Source organism: Acinonyx jubatus, chromosome D1, assembly GCF_027475565.1.
Source record: "Acinonyx jubatus isolate Ajub_Pintada_27869175 chromosome D1, VMU_Ajub_asm_v1.0, whole genome shotgun sequence".
Classification (NCBI taxonomy): domain Eukaryota; kingdom Metazoa; phylum Chordata; class Mammalia; order Carnivora; family Felidae; genus Acinonyx; species Acinonyx jubatus.
This window is the reverse complement of record NC_069390.1, coordinates 16834888-16851029: the sequence shown is the minus strand read 5'-3', so window position 1 is coordinate 16851029 and position 16142 is coordinate 16834888. Positions and strand designations below refer to the sequence as shown.

General features: G+C 41.5%; 1 protein-coding gene across 22 annotated transcripts in view; it reads right to left on the bottom strand.

Annotated features, from left to right (window-relative positions):
* PHF21A (PHD finger protein 21A) overlaps positions 1-14817 on the bottom strand; it is a 191782-nt gene extending 176965 nt beyond the window's left edge. For 6 of the 22 annotated variants that reach the window (XM_027072793.2, XM_027072790.2, XM_027072796.2 and 3 more), the window contains exon 1: positions 14268-14815. The gene's annotated coding sequence lies outside the window, so the exon portion shown is untranslated. Of the gene's footprint in view, positions 1-12041; positions 12072-13045; positions 13501-14267 lie in introns of those variants that run through there. The other 16 variants (XM_027072799.2, XM_027072798.2, XM_027072808.2 and 13 more) reach the window with 10 other exon arrangements.
* Between the last annotated feature and the right edge of the window lie 1325 nt (positions 14818-16142).

Genomic DNA, 16142 nt, shown 5'->3' with positions numbered 1-16142 from the left:
TGAGAAAAGGAACTATGCAGCTCCCTCCATTGACATCGTAAAGTTGCCACATTTTCTGGGCTCTCTTTTGAATTAATGTGGCATCTGTTCCAAGTACAGCATGCTAACATTTTACTAAAAGATATTTTCATTCTACATTTGTATGTGGTTTGCTTTTTATTTGAACTCCTGTTTTATTTCAGTGGTCATTATTTCTTTATACCAACTTGTCCATTTGGCATTCCTAATCTATCTCCCCTGTGCACAAAAAGGGTGGGGAACCATCAGTTTAAAACCCTCTAACAGCAATAATTACAATATGCTTTGCATATAGATTAAATAAAGAAAATAAGCAGCACAAAGATTTTTGTAGGCTTTTTAGTATCAGGTCCTGATAAGTTAACAGCATCTGTTCCTTTCAGAAAAAGATTTCTGCTCTGAAGTACTGGTAGGGGGGGGTGGGGGAAAGGAGAGGAGAGAAATAAACAAATACTAAATAGAATAATCCAAGTGACAAAGTTTGGTCTTCATGAAATGATGATTTCAATAATTTGCACGTATCCAACTCTATCGAACGAGAACTGCTTTTTATGACATCCTCAAAAATGCTGCAGCAACAAGCCAAATACAACCACTTGTACTTAACATGCATGCTGCATACTCCACAATGTTACGTCATATCAGGCACAGAGAAGACGCTTACCAAGCTATCCTGCGTTCTATAAACTGCCTAACAACAACAGAAAAAGGCACTGCCATCTCTATAGTGGGAGTAAGAGCTGTCAGGGTAGGCAGCCTCTTCCCTTTGGTCAACCAGAAGAAAACAAATAAGGCTTATATTTCTGTCTTTTAAGCTCACCTCTCCCAAGGCCTTTACTCTCAATCTTTCGGCCTTTCTCAGAAAGAAAGGCCGTTTCTTTAAAATTAAAAAGCTGCAAAAGATCACTCCAACTTAAAAGCCCCACACCTTGTGCCAACTGTCCTCCAGGTGTCCCCATGGCTGCCTCTTCTGTGGAAGAATGGTCTTTCTGGAGCACTAGTCACCAAGTGGGTGCACCCACACCCTGCACATGGAAGGGGGCCATGGAAGGAATTATTACAGCTTATATTTATATTTTTATTTTTTTTTAACTTTTTTTCTTTGAAGACAGAGAGAAAGCATACTCCAGCATGGGGAGAGGGGCAGAGGGAGGGAGGGAGGGAGGGAGGGGGTAGAGGGTGACAGACACAGAGAGAGAGAGAGAGAGAGAGAGAGAGAGAGAGAGATCCCTAAACAGGCTCCCTGCTCAGATCATAGCAGAGCCCGACACTGGGCTCAATCCCACCACCCTGGGATCATGACCTGAGCCGAACGCTCAACTGACAGAGCCACCCAGGCGCCCCAGTATCAGCCTTTTTTAAATTGCAGCTTTCCCGTATGTTTTATAACATACATAAAACAGTAATTCAGAAAATTACATACAAATATACATTTACTGGTAGTCATAATTTTTTAAAGTTTGGAGACAAGAGGCTACAAAGGCCAAAAGTAAGAGAGGAAAATTAGGCTCTGCCATTAACTTACTCACATTCTTGTCTCTGCCTCAGTTTGACCATCCATGACATGAACTGAGCCTTCTGTACAGTTATAAGACTATTTTGAGAAATAATAAAATACTTTTGAGGGCATGGTCCGAGCCACACAAAGTGAAAAGCACATATGAATGCTACCGATGAGAAAACTCTTGAACTAGCTTGCTAAAACTGACTATACTGTAGTTTAAATAAACTGCCCAGGACACCTGGGTGGCTCAGTCGGTTTATCATCCAGCTCTTGGTATGGGCTCAGGTCATGATCTCACAGTTTTGTGGGTTCGAGGGCCACATCAGGCTCTGAGCTGACAGTGAGGAGCCTGCTTAAGATTCTCTCTCTCCCTCTCTCTGCCCCCCCCCCCCACTTGCACCATCTCGGTCTCTCTCAAATAAAATAAAACTTAAAAACAAATTAAAAACAAATAAAGTAAACTGCTATGTCCTAGCAGATCCAATTCTTGGAATTTTAAAGCCAAGCTTCAGCACTACTAAATATGAGTCTAAAGAAGCATTAAGGCACCTCAGACACAAGGAGTGCATTCTAGAACTAGGAAGGCCTTTTTTTTATATAAGGAAAAGTTTATTACCTATGAAAGAAATTTTTTTTAATTTAAAAATTACAAAGGTGAATTATGATTAATAAACTTAGCACCAAGATAAAACTCTCAAAGCCTTAATGTAGATTATAAGGCCTTGCCTATGTCTTATTTTACACATGCCAGAAAAACAAATGGCACTCGGATAATTTATCTTTTTCTTCTTTTGTTGCTTTAAAAAATGGGGGGTTTTTTAGGGGCGCCTGGGTGGCTTGATCAGTTAAGCGTCCAACTTCAGCTCAGGTCATGATCTCACGGTCCGTGAGTTCGAGCCCCGCGTCGGGCTCTGTGCTGACAGCTCAGAGCCTGGAGCCTGTTTCAGATTGTGTGTCTCCCTCTCTCTCTGCCCTCCCCTGTTCATGCTCTGTCTCTCTCTGTCTCAAAAATAAATAAACGTTAAAAAAAAAAATTTTTTTTTTTAAATGGGGGGTTTTCAGTGTAACATTTGGTAGTGGTTAAGTGAGTAGGGATGGGAATGGGAGTAAGGTCAGCCAACACTCTTCACATAAAGATGAGAGTACCATAACTAATTCCCATGCAGGATACCTACCTATCTACGTGCCGATTAAGCGGTACCGGTTTGAGGTTCCATTAATTAAAATATTAAAATTATTTCCTCAGCTTTAAAACACTATTCTGATTTGCAAATGTTGAATGAACGTCTCCTAACAACCAAGAAGAGAGCCCACCAGTTTAAAAAAAAAGTTATGTGAAACCATAATTGATCTCTTTATAAATAGTAGCTACCAGAATAAACTAGCAGAACTTAATTCTGAAATGATGTCTCCTAAATTACTTGCACAGGACAGAAAATGGTGTTGTCATTTTAAATTGGTTAACGTTTTTCAAAGTTTTAAAAATAACAATGACCATCTCTAAGGCATTAGGCACAAGTAAAAAGAACTTAAAATGCTTTTTGCCCCATAGGTAACCATCAATCTAGAGTGCAGGTTTATAACCTTAATGTATAAACCTTACCTCTCTCCTTTCTACCTCACTCCCACTTCCTAATGAGCAGTATTTCCAAGAACAAGTTTTTTAAATAGCCACTTGAAAAAGAGTAAACTTCAGGACGGTATCATGGTATAATTCTATTTATTTTTGAAATGGATATATATAGTACATATTTAAAACACAAGAAAATTTAGAAGTAGAATGGGATGACTTTAATTTTCTACTTTATAATAACTATATGGTTAGACTAACTCAGATGCACTGCCTTTATAATATGTCTTAAAAGAAAGGCCATTTCTCGTCAAACCCTCTAAAACTCTGACAGTTACCTAAGGACTAATTAAAATAGCCAATGTAAAATATTTGCACTTACTCAGATAATGTATGAAATAACCTACCATGCCAAAGTGCTCAAATTCAAACCTTAAGAAATGGATCTTCGTCCCCACTCCATGCTAGGCACTGTGCTTCACAACTGGCATACAGTGATGAACAAGACAGGCACTATCTCAAAAGCCTTCATTTCCATTCCATTCCAAAGCTCACTATTCCCAAAATAATCTAACCCAACCAAAATCAACATGAAACATTCTCAAAATGATATAGCATAGCTGTGGCCATTTCAGTAAATTAAAAACTTCTTTAGTAATTCATTTTCTAGGTTTTTAACAGGAATTATTACATAGTTTAACACAATATTACGGACACTTAAGAGGAAAGGTTCTGGACTCAAACCTGGGCTTGAATTCAGGTGGTAGCATTTGCTACACCTATGTGATCCCAGGGAGGCCTTCATTTCCTCATCTATAAAATGGGGGTAGGGTAAGAACAGTAAATCCTCAGAATACTGCTATGAGAATTACAATTAAATGAGATCCTATATGTAAAAAGGCTTAGCACTATACATAATAAGTACTCGGTAAATGTTAAACCCTTATTATTATTGTTGTTATTAAGACAACAAATAACCCTATGGTACAAGAGCCGTTCACAACCTGCCAAATAGTCTTACATTTATGCCACTTTTCCAAGAACAAATACATATATCTGTGTAAGTTTGTATATTAACGTATAAAAATACTTTTCAATATAAAAGCCCATAATTGAAAGTTTTTATTACCGTAACAACACACCAGTACATTTATGATATTTATATATATTACATACACACACACACAATGTATCAGTGGCACACTGTCAAGAACTATGCTAGAACAAGTTAAGAACTTGTCTGTTGGCCATGGACAGGGGGGTACTCAGATGATTCTAACTCATATACGAAATTTTTTAAAAAAATATTAACACTGTTAACACGACATAGACAAATATCTTAAAATCCAGGCATCAACTAGTGATTAAAAACTCGATTTATACATACGACTTTAGTCTATAAAGTACATTCATGAGTATTATTTCACCCGGTCCTTTGAACAGCATAGTGAAACAGGCTTTTACCATTATCCCCATTGTACCACAGAGAAAACTAAAGCCCAGCAAGGCTGAATTTCCCAAGAGCACACTGCTAGTGACAGGACTGGTCTCAAAAGCCAAGTCCTCTGACATCATCACAGTTGTTTCATTTCCACTGGCCTGGGACATTTCATTAAAAAAAGACAGAAAACTGTGCTCAATATTGTAGGTGTGTCAGAGGACTCTACAGGGATTACTCACGGCTGCCCAGTTTTACTCTCCTTATTTCCGACTTTGGTATTTCAAAAATTACACGTGTGTAATTATAAAATGTAGATAAGGAGAATTCATCCAAATCTGATCTTTCCTGCATTGGCCAATTAATACTAGAGATTATTTTACCCCTTATAAAACTTAGCCTTTTGTATTTCCCTTCTTTGTAACCACTGAAATTTATTTCATTTTAATGTTGGGTCTTAAAAAGTCAAGTTAATATAAGATAAATAAAACCACTCATAATGTGGAAGCATATCCGATCAGATCCCACAAATTTTTGACACATCTAAAGAATCAAAATATTAACAAATTTCAGTTCATATTTATGAGAGAAAAAAGGTTAGTATTATTATAGTGCGTTGGTTTGTTGTGTAAACGAGTACTTAAATAATTACTACTAAAGGCAGAATCTTCTTTAAAAACACAGCAGAGCTCAGCAATAATATCCCATGAACTATATTCAAGCTGGAAAAAGCTGGAATAGATACTGGCCAGGCAGGTAAGAAAGACACGATCTTGATTCCGTATACCCTCAAACTAAAGCACATACATCACAACTTATGCTTACATTTTACAATATTCCCAGATGTCTCTTTCCCTTCTCAAAAGCTAAAAGAGACTAGCCATGGAGATAAAAATATCCTACAAGTTCAAGAGCCTAAAAGAAGTTAGTGTCCTAAAAGAGAAAAAGAATGTAAAGACTTATGATTTTTTTGAACCTAACATTTTAAGTACAACCCACAGACCTGAAACTACATTTTCTTTCTGGGGCTGCTCACTGGCCTCCAATACATCAATCCTGTAACACCGTGAACTGTGGTGATGGATTGGTTCGTGCTTCTAAACACAACAGAATTTTTCCAAGGTTACTTACACTGTGACGTGAGGAACATTTTTGCAGCGTCTTATTTTCTTTAATCAAACTACGTTGGATATTTTACCAGTGCACACATTATGAATGAAGAAATTTTCATTATTTTTTTGAACTTTCCAAAGTCAGCCAAGGGCTGCAGTACAGTGACAAAGAGCTGAATCCTGGTCAAAATTCTGCTACTGGCTGGTTGTCTGACTTGAGGCACGTATCACTTAGGGAGAAACTGAGGTGCAAAGACATTTTACGTACAGCAAAAACTTCTAAGGAATTGCCACATCATCACCATAGGACAAAAATCTCAAGGTCTTATCAGAAACAGGCTAGGCTTCTAATCAGATAATAATGTAAAAAGAGAGGGGAAAATGGGAAGCACGCTGTTTATTTAGTAACAAGAACCACTACTACTACTGCTGCTACTGCTACTTCTGAACATTTACTGAGGCTTTATTATGTGCCAGGCACTGTGCCAAGCACTTCCACAGACTTTAACATTTACTCCCTGCAACAACATACTGATATTCATTAATAAAAGAATCAAAACTTTCAAGAACAAAAAGAATAGAAATTTAAACTCACGACTGAAAATGTAAACAAATTGTTAAAGAAACCTTACCTTTTTCTCTTTCAGACTACATCTTTGAGTAGTAAATTTACACTAAAACTACATTAAGTTTCAGGCATCTGTCTTCCATTTTAAAAATACTAAGATTCAAGGGGTGCCTGGGTGGCGTAGCCGGTTAAGCGTCAGACTCTTGATCTCAGCTCCGGTCATGATCTCATCTCGCAGTTTGTGGGTTTGAGCCCCACGTGGGGCTCTGCGCTGATGGTGTGGAGCCTGCTTGGGATTCTGTCTTTCCTTCTCTCTGCCCCTCCCCCACTTGTATGTGCACGGAAATAAATATAAAACAATTTTAAATAAAAAAATAATAAATACTAAGATGCAAGATGTTGACAATTATGACAGAATAATAATAATAAAAAACCTCTGAGCTTAAATACGGGCACTGAATAACTGGCCCCATTCAAAGAAAAGAGAACAGCATATATCAGGCCCTACGATTATAAGCTCCTGATGCCCATAAGAGCAATCTATATGCTGTAATTATAAAGTGATCTAGCACCACCACAGACAACAAAAAAATTTACAACTGCTAAGTTTTAAATATATAAACACACACATATACACACGTATCAGTTATTGTACATGTAAATCTTATAGTAGCTGATAAAACAACAACAAACTAATCCAAGATAAACTAAAACAGCAGAGTGTTTCTGAAGACTCACTTTAGAATAACAGCACCATGATAATTATAATATTAGCAATCAAATTTTACTTAGCAGAAAGTTCTTAGAGGCTTGGAAAGCTGTTTGTATAAAATGGAGTAGACAAGAGGGAAGGGTTCTCTGTGCTGTTTAAATCAACTACAGGTCCCAGCATGCAATGCTCTAATGCGAAGTTAAGCAAAAACCCGAAATGCATCCTGGGACTTGTAGTAAGTAAACCACTTCACTCTATCACTGTAAGTTTCAAGAAAGTCTGAACTATCTCGAGCACAATTTGACAAGATCTTATTATCAGGGCCTAGTCAAACTCAGATCTAACTTGTTTGCTCTCTGCTCCGGCAGTTTCTGTAGTACATATTGGAAAAGTATCAATATTTAGAACAACATTTTCACATTAGAAAAACCTCATACAGGATAAGCATATAAAAGAAATGCTTAAAAAGAAAAAAAAAAGGTTTTATACAATTAAAAAAAATTTTAAACCATGATACTCAAAGCCATTTTTTTAACTTTGGTTGGATCAGTATCAAAGCTCTCTATCCCCCTCCCCAAAAAAGTTTTAATTGTTTTGTCAGGTTTTCTCTTAACAGTTTTTCAAGTTATATTTTATATGTAATTTTTCTCACAGAAAATTCTCATACAAAAACATTTACCATACTCTAATAATGCACATTAGGAAATATATTCTTAAAGTAATACATACACATAACACCATCACACACACAAAAACAATACTTAAGTTTCTCTTTTGTCAAGTCCTTACTCAATCATTTTTGCCCTCCACTCCTAGCCCCTCATTTCACACACATACACGTTTCCAGAAGAACACTTAGGAAAAAAATATTCCAAGTACAGACTCATTTCTCTCATCCACTGACCTCTTCTAAAAACACAAAAGATTTTTTTTACCTATCAATAACATGTCCAAACCCAAACAGGTAACTTTTGAGCCATTATTTATGTATTTACAGTTTCTACACACATCCCTATTTTCTGCAAGACTGAGGAAGGAGGCTGGGAAAAAACTAAGTGCAATCTGCATCAGGAGGCCTAACACAGGTGGTGGGTTATTTTCAGGCAACAGCACCTTCACAAACATGCTGTGGAATATAGTCCAAGAAATTCCTAACAAGGAAAGATAAGCTGGCACACAAATTTAACACAATCTAGCTAAAAATCACCTGCAACACATGTTACTACATTTCACCATAAAAGTGACAGGCTACTACAGGATCTGAAGCTTCATCAATACAACATACTGTCCATAAGGCCAGAGATAGCAGTTGCCATGGTTACTATCACCCACTTTTATCAGGAAATTATTGTCATTATTCTGAAGTTTTTGGTACTTATTTAAAAATCTAAAAAAAAAAAACAGTCTAGGGTTTGACTGGTAATTGAATGAATGAATCAACTACTGTTTGATTTGTAAGTATGCTGCTTTAGAGATGCACATGGTTAACAATACTTGGATCTGCAGCAGAAAAAAATCAATTCCTTTCTGCTGCTCCTTCTCCTCAAGTACTGACAGTTTGTATTCTCAATGCAGCCAAAACAATAAAACAAAACCCATCTTTCTGGCTTCTGTGTTTAAGTTATTTTTTGTCCCCTAGGCCCACAGAGTCAAAATAAAGCCTAGATCACCAACCTGTTAGGCCCCATTCCCTTCCTATCACCCTATTACCGATTCACTTGTCTATTTTAAAAAGCTGAAAACATTTCCATTGATGATTCCAAAATATAGGAAAGAACAGTTTCCTTCAACAGAGACCTGCTATTTTTTATTTCTTAAAACAGGGGGAGGCCTTGCAATGTATTGGAGGAAGAGAAATGGAGGGGTATTCAAACTGCCACACAAGTGTCTAGTGTAAGAAAGTTGCTATAGAAAACCCAAAGGTTGACTGAACCTCATGTATTATCTCGAAAAGGGAAGAGTTCACCACCACCCCCAGTTTAACACTGAACTGACAGACAAGTAAATCAAAAGTTATTCTTAAACATCTATTTCAGCATTCTCACAAAAGATAACTCCAAAAATTTAATACACAAATAAGAATTATATGAAAGCCTAAAAAATAGCAAGCCACACATACACACAAGCAAGAAAACATATGCTATTTAAGAAGTAATTATCTACAATAAATTTAAAACAGCGTTAGCATATTACCTCCTTAAAAAAAAAAATCTCAAAGCAGCAAAAATACACACCTGCTAAAGTTAAAGTGATCAAAATATACTGCTATGCTCCTAAAGAATACTTAGGGCCTACTGAAAAGCCTATGTACAAAAAGTTCCTGAGAAGTCAACAAAAATCACGATTATTTCCCAGGACAAATTAACATGAAGATTCAAACATACTTCAAGAAATCAAGTCTGAATATAGATATGAAGGAATTCTGTCAAAGGTTAGAGACCTAAAACTTTAATCCCTTCCTTTTCTCCCTTTGAATAGCAATTAAATACAAAAGACTTCAGCAATAAAATACTAAGAATACCATAACCCTAACTTCAGTATTTCCTTAACAAAAAACAAAAAACAAAACACCAAATTTAAGCATTCACTGTCCGTAGGATAAAAAAGTTAATACTACCCTGGGAGGTTTCATTTTTATCTAAACAGTCAAATGTTTTTCTCACTTCACACAGAAACAAGTTTCTATATTTGATTTCTAATTAAAGGGGCTATTTCATAAAGAGCAGTCACTTCTAAAATTTAAGATACTAAACCTTTTGAAATGCTCATAAACACCAGGACTCCCAATTATCTCTATTTTATTTTATTTTAGTACAAATTTGTGAGCAGAGTCTATTAAAAAAGCTACAAATCAAGGCTCTGAGTTTTAAACTTTGGGTTTATTTTTGCGCAAAAAATATTTCAGTGCACTCCTCTAGATTTGAGTAGTCATTTCCTCAAGCATCCCTCTAAAAGAGGCAAAATGATATACACATGTACCTAATACTAATACATACAGATATACTTCTTTTTCACTTTGAAACAAGTTTGAAGGCTTTAGTTAGCACGAATTTTTCAGAAAGTTAACAGAATCCCTCAAAACAATCAAAACCTTAACTGTGACATCTGTTACTCTGTGTGTTAATGAGAGTCTATAGAAGAATCCAGGAACTTAAATATTCACTAAAATCAACTACTATCACATCAATGAAAAAATGAAGGAAAATTTTAATGGAGGATACACATCTCACAGGATCTACAAAAAGAAAAATGATCTTTATTTTTTAATTATGAGAAACTGCCTCCACAGCAGTTTTTAAACAAAGCTTCAAAACTGTTAACAAAGAGCTTTTTGGTAACCACAGTAGCATTAAAAAAAAAATTCTGAAAGTGTTGGGGGGGTACACTTTTAATGTGCTCATTTCCCAAATCATGGGGATAAAGTTAACATTTTAAAGACAGAAGTTTCTGTCCATGTATTAATTAGTTACCCATCTCAACATCTGCATGGCTTCTGATAATTTACAAAGAACTTTTACAATGTATTATCTCATTTGATCTTACTGAGAAAAAAAAGTACAGTATTATGCCTAGAAAACCGACAAAATGCAAAGCAGGTTCATCAGATTTTCTACACATTTCTAACTTTCTAAAACTTTGATATAAAACTTTGCCAGCTACCACCGTCGCATATTTCCAGGGATAAATCAACTCACCTAACACTAATAGGGTTTCAAAGGAGCATGTGCTGTAGATGCTATGAAACTACTTTCATCTTTATGCAGTTATTGTTACTAATGTACATACCAGCAATGACCTATACTCACAGATATAACTTTACTTACAGTTCAAGAATCTCTTTGGAGACCAACTCAAAGACATCAACCACATACATGTATTTATGAAGGTGAGTGCCTAAGAATTTATCCATTAGGATTACTATCCATAGATGTGAGACATAAACACAGAAATTAAAATTTTTCCATACAGTATCTCCCTTTCCAGAATTTCAAGTACCCAATATCCTACTTGTATTAATATTACAGGGATGACACAAAAACCTAAAGCCCCAAGTCAGACCAACTTCTTTTGTTTATAGCCAGTGCACGGTAATTTTTTCACATAAGTGTTCAACAGCCCACTCACCAATACAAAACTAACTGATCATCAAAATAATTCTAAGAGCACTCTGTACGTAACCGTGGCATTAAGCTATCCACAATAACAAAGCTACTTTGCATACTATTGTAAGCAGGTAAAAAGCGATCAAACATTTCAGTATCAAATAACAAACATAGTTTATTAATGGACTTCTTTTAAATGGACTTACTCAAAAGTTCTTTCTGGAACTTTAAGGTGTTAATCCTGCTGCTTAGTTGAAGCTAATAGAGCTATAATAAGTAGCAAGACCCTCAGAATTCAGAGATTGGCTCTATCTTGCTGTAGCACCTCCTGCTGGATAGCATTTAGAGTTCTTCATGTAAGCAGAAGAAGAGTATTTCTGAGGCAGCTTCTCCCAGATGACTGAATGGGGAAAAGGATGAACCCTTCAAAGCTAAAAGAAAGAGGGCCCTGTCCATCACTTATATCTCTTAAAGAGAAAATCTGGCATTGGTACGACTCTTTTTAATCTATCACTATTCTGGTTCCATAAAGACCTGCCTGAGTCCAAAGTGCAACATGCTTAAATAAAGCTTGCAAAATTATCTCAAAACTACCTTTAAAAGCCTTCAAAAGCACTCAAGCAAAAGACTTTATTACGGCAGTCAAGCAATGCCAGTCATATTCAAATACCATTATGTTAACAAAAGCAAAAGTCTGATATAAAAAAAAAAAAGCACCTGGAATATTTTTAACATATTAGCCAGAAGTTTGTGTTTTGAGACTTTTCTGCACTATTACTATGCTCCCTATTTAAGGATAGTTGTCTATCTACTTAAGTTTTAAGTACAGAAATTTTTTGAAACAGGAGTATAACTGCACCCAAAAATTTCCTCCTTGCCATCAAGAAGTATGTCTTGATATTTTAAAATGTATTCTTCAGACATTTTTAATAGCCCCTAATAAGCTAGTGTTAAGCCCACAATGTAGAGTCCATTTACAAGTGAAGACAGGAAAGAAAGAATAGAAAGGAACTTACCAAAATCAAAATGAATAATAGTATTTCCAGTAAAAATGTAGTAACAGTTTCCTACAATGCTGTGAAACCAAGTAAATTGTGAAACTTAAGAAAAAAAAGGGAGGGAGGGGGCTACTCTTCAAAAACCAAAAGCAAAACTGACCTATTTATTTCTAGTGCCCGAATGTGAGACAACACCAGATGTAAACAAACAACATAAACACTGAAAAGTACACTTAGATGTCTTAGTCCCAGTTTCAGTCCCCTTACCAGGCCCTCAATGAAGCCAGAGACGTTCATGAGTATCCTCTCCAAAAGGAGATATTTTAGCTCCCTGCCCTAAAGAACTCCTATAAAGTGTGTCTATGAAAAGGCTTCCTTCCTAGAGTGCACAGCTGCTTCAAAAAGAGGAGAAGAAAAAAAAAAAAAAACTTTCACAACCCAAATTAATCTGATTCTAATATTCAGCTATCAATTATTAATACAGGAATGTTCTCCCTTTAACGTCCCCAGCTTAAGCATCTACATTCCTGACACCTACCATTAACAAAAAATGTACAGCTTACATCCCAGCTATGGGGCAAATCTCTGAAATCCAAAACACAGCCACAAAGTTCACTGTCAAGGCCAATGCTGAGGCCCACACACGCCCGGACCTTAACTCACATTTGAAATTCTAGAAAGCCACACTTGCAGACATCATTTAAAAACAACACAATGTGGACGTGCAGAGTGAGATCCTCTACTTCAAGACCTAAACAAAGAATATTTCAACATATGCCCTGAATATGATGACACCGGATTCACCAATGAAAACAAAACCTGCCTACCATTAGCAGTCCTACCCTCATCTCAACAACTCAACTACTTAGAAATCACTCTCAGCACATCTGCACCCTACAACCGGCGTGTGGCCTTCTCCGGGGGTGCAAGCCACAGACAAAGTTGAACCGAGACATTCTTCCCCTGGTGCCCAATCTCGATATCAACCCCTCCCCTACCAGGGCCACCTTGCTGCTACCCACCATAGCGAACGTGGTCAGGGGAAAAAAAGAAATCCTAACAGCACCGCTCAGCAGAATAAAGAGACCAAAGAGAGGATGACGAGAAGTGTTGGGAACTGCGTGCACGACGGGGCTGGACCAAACGGAAAGAGTCCCACTCCGCGCGCCCCTCCCCCCGGCGGGGGCGCGGGCGGGGGAGGGGCGGCCGCGGCCCCTCTCGGAGCCGCCTGCCGACCCCGGCCCGCGCGGGGTCCCGGGGGCGCCCCGCGGCCGCAGGCGGCGGGGGCGAGTGCGGGAGGGCCGGCCCCGGGGTGAGGGGTGCAGGCAGACTCTCCGGAATAACAAGTTGCAGAAGAAGAAGAATAAGCGGAATTTCCCCAACGCTGCTCCGGCCACCCAAGACAAATGCACCAACACACACACACACACACACACACACACACACACACACAGTCGGGCCCGGCAGCGTCAGCAGCCGCAGCTTTTTTTTTTTTAACCAGATCCCTCAGTCACCAAACAAGATGGTTTTCCAAAAAAAAAAAAAAAAAAAAAAAAAAAATTTAATTAATTAATTAAATAATCATAATAAAAACTTCCCCCCGACAGCATCCCGGGGGGGGGGGGCAGGGTGATGAAGGAGCCAAGGCGACCATCCCCGGGCCGAGGGACAGCCGAGGGGGCGGACGAGGCTCCGCGCCCCCCGCCCCCGCCGGCGGCCCCCTCCCCGGCCCCCCGCCGGGACAATGTGACGCCCCCTCCCCGCCACCCCCGGCGCGCCGCCTCTGTCACCCGCTTCGGCCCAGCACTCAGCGCCCAGGCTCCCGAGGCTGCTCATAAACTTACTTCCAATTTATCCTGGGGAGGGGTGGAGGGCAGAGGGAAGGAAGGGGGAGACAAGGTTTTTCCATTGTCTTTTTTTTAGGGGGGGAGGAATAGGAAGGGCACGCAGGGGGGCGCCCCGAAGGGGAAGTTATTGCTCAAATCTCAAGTTGACTGAGGGGTCCTGACGAGAACACCCCCCTTTCCCTCCTCCCTCCCACACACCCCTCCCCTCCCCCTACCTCCCCCCCACAACAAACTCCAAGCAGGCAGCCCCAGTTCCTCCCAGAGACAAACACCAGAGACAAGACAGAGACAGGGAGAGGGGGAGAGGGGGAAGGGGGGAGGGAGGGGAAAGAGAGCTACTCAAGAAAAAAAGAGGAGAGTGAGGAGAAGAGAGAATGGAAAAGCTGGGATACTGCACCCTCCTGCTGCTGGCTGGTTGTCCCCCCTGGCAGCTGGAGGCAGGAACTCTGAGCAGGAGAAGCAGGAGGAGGAGGAGGAGGGAACTCTTCTTCATGGGGAGGGAGGGAAGAAGCTGGAGCTGCTGCTGCTGCTTCTGCTGCTGCTCTGGGCCTCTCGCACTTTTTAGATATTAGTGTGTTAAGATGGTAGGTTGTTCCCTTCTCCCTCCTCCTCCTCCTCCTCTCCTCTCCCTCTCTCACTCACTCTCTCTCTCCCTCTCTCTCTCTCTCTCTCTGGGCTGTTTCTTTCCTCCTCTTCCCCAGGCAAGGGGGGGGGTGGGGAGGAGGAACTGGATCCTCCTCCTCCTCCAGGAGAGACACACACAGGCCCCGGGCCGGAATAGGGGTGGGGGGGAATCAGAGCAGCAGGAGAGAAACTGTGGGAGACAAACAAGCCCAACTCTTCATCCTCCTCCTCCTCCTCTCAGCAGCAGCAGCGAGCACCACCAGCCCATTCACCACCCGGCCCCGGGCCGCAGCACCTCCGCCGCCTCAGCCCGGGGATCCCTCCGCCCAGGCCCAGACACACTCGCCCGCGCGGGAGCCCGCCGCGCGGCCCCGCCGGCCCGCCGCCGCCGCCGCCGTGCGCGCCCCCGCCGCTCCCGAGAGCCGGGCGAGAGGGACTGGGGCTGGGAAAGCGGGGACGAGGGCGGGGGGGGAGAAGAGACGCCGGGGTAGAGGGGCACGGCGGGGAGGGAGGGGGCCGCCGGGCGGAGTTGTACGGCGGCCGGCCCGGGCCCCCGCGTCTCCGCCGGCGGCTCCTGGGCCGCACGGGCCCCCCCGGGGGCGACGGGGCGGCGGCGGGAGGGGCGGCGGGGGCCCGCGGCGGCGCTCGGGCGGGCGGACTACTTGACGTGTCGGTGCGGCGAATTTATTTCACTTTGCCTAAGGAACGGGGTGTGCTGCGGCCCCCATTGCCTAGGGAAAAAACCCGGATGTAAAGTGAGTGAAACTAAACTAGAGTGAAGTAGGGCAGCAGCAGCCAAACTCCAGTGCAGCGGCGGCGGCGGCGGCGGTGATGGGGCTGAGCACGGAGCGGCGGCGGCCAAACTCCGGGGCCGCCGCAATGATGGGCCCGTGCAGCGCCGCAGCTCGGCTCCCATGTAGCTGCAGCCGAGGCGAGGCCGGAGCCCGCTGCGGCCCCCCCAACTCCGCGGCCCGAGCCCAACTCCCCCCTCCCGCCGGCAGGAGCTGCAAAGGGGCTCCGGAGCGGCCCCAACTCCCTCCCGTGCAACAGCAGTTTTAAGGGGGGAAAAAAGCCGCGAGGGCAAGAGCGAAGGGAAGCAATGGGGAAGCACTGCAATGGGGGAGCGTGGTCCAGGCAACAGGAGAAAGATGCAACCTCAAGTCGAATGCAACATGCAATCCCCGGCCGCCGCTCGCCCGCTCCCTCCCCTCGCCACCCCGCCCCCTTTCCAAATAACTACCCTTGAACCACTTTATTAGCCACACTTAGTCCCACACTCGCGTCGGGGAGGGGCGGGGGACGGGGTCCTTCCCTCACCTTTATTTATTGCTGCTTTCTCCCCCCTCTCCATGTTTTTTATTCCTAAGTTCTTTTGTTCTAAGGGGGATGATGGCATTTACTTTTCTGCTTTGTGTAGCAGGGCAATCACTGGGAATCGGCCACGTATAATCCGGCGGTTTGTCATATTTTATTAGTGAAAGTATTTTATGCCTATTCTACCTCCAAGGACTGTAACATGGAGAACTGCAGGGAGGGAAAAAAAAAAACATCAGAGGAATTCTTGTTTTGAGAGATTTCTTGGCGGGGAGGGGAGGGGCCCCCCTAATTTTTGGTGGGGGGGTTATTTAGATTTTCAAATCGATAGTTT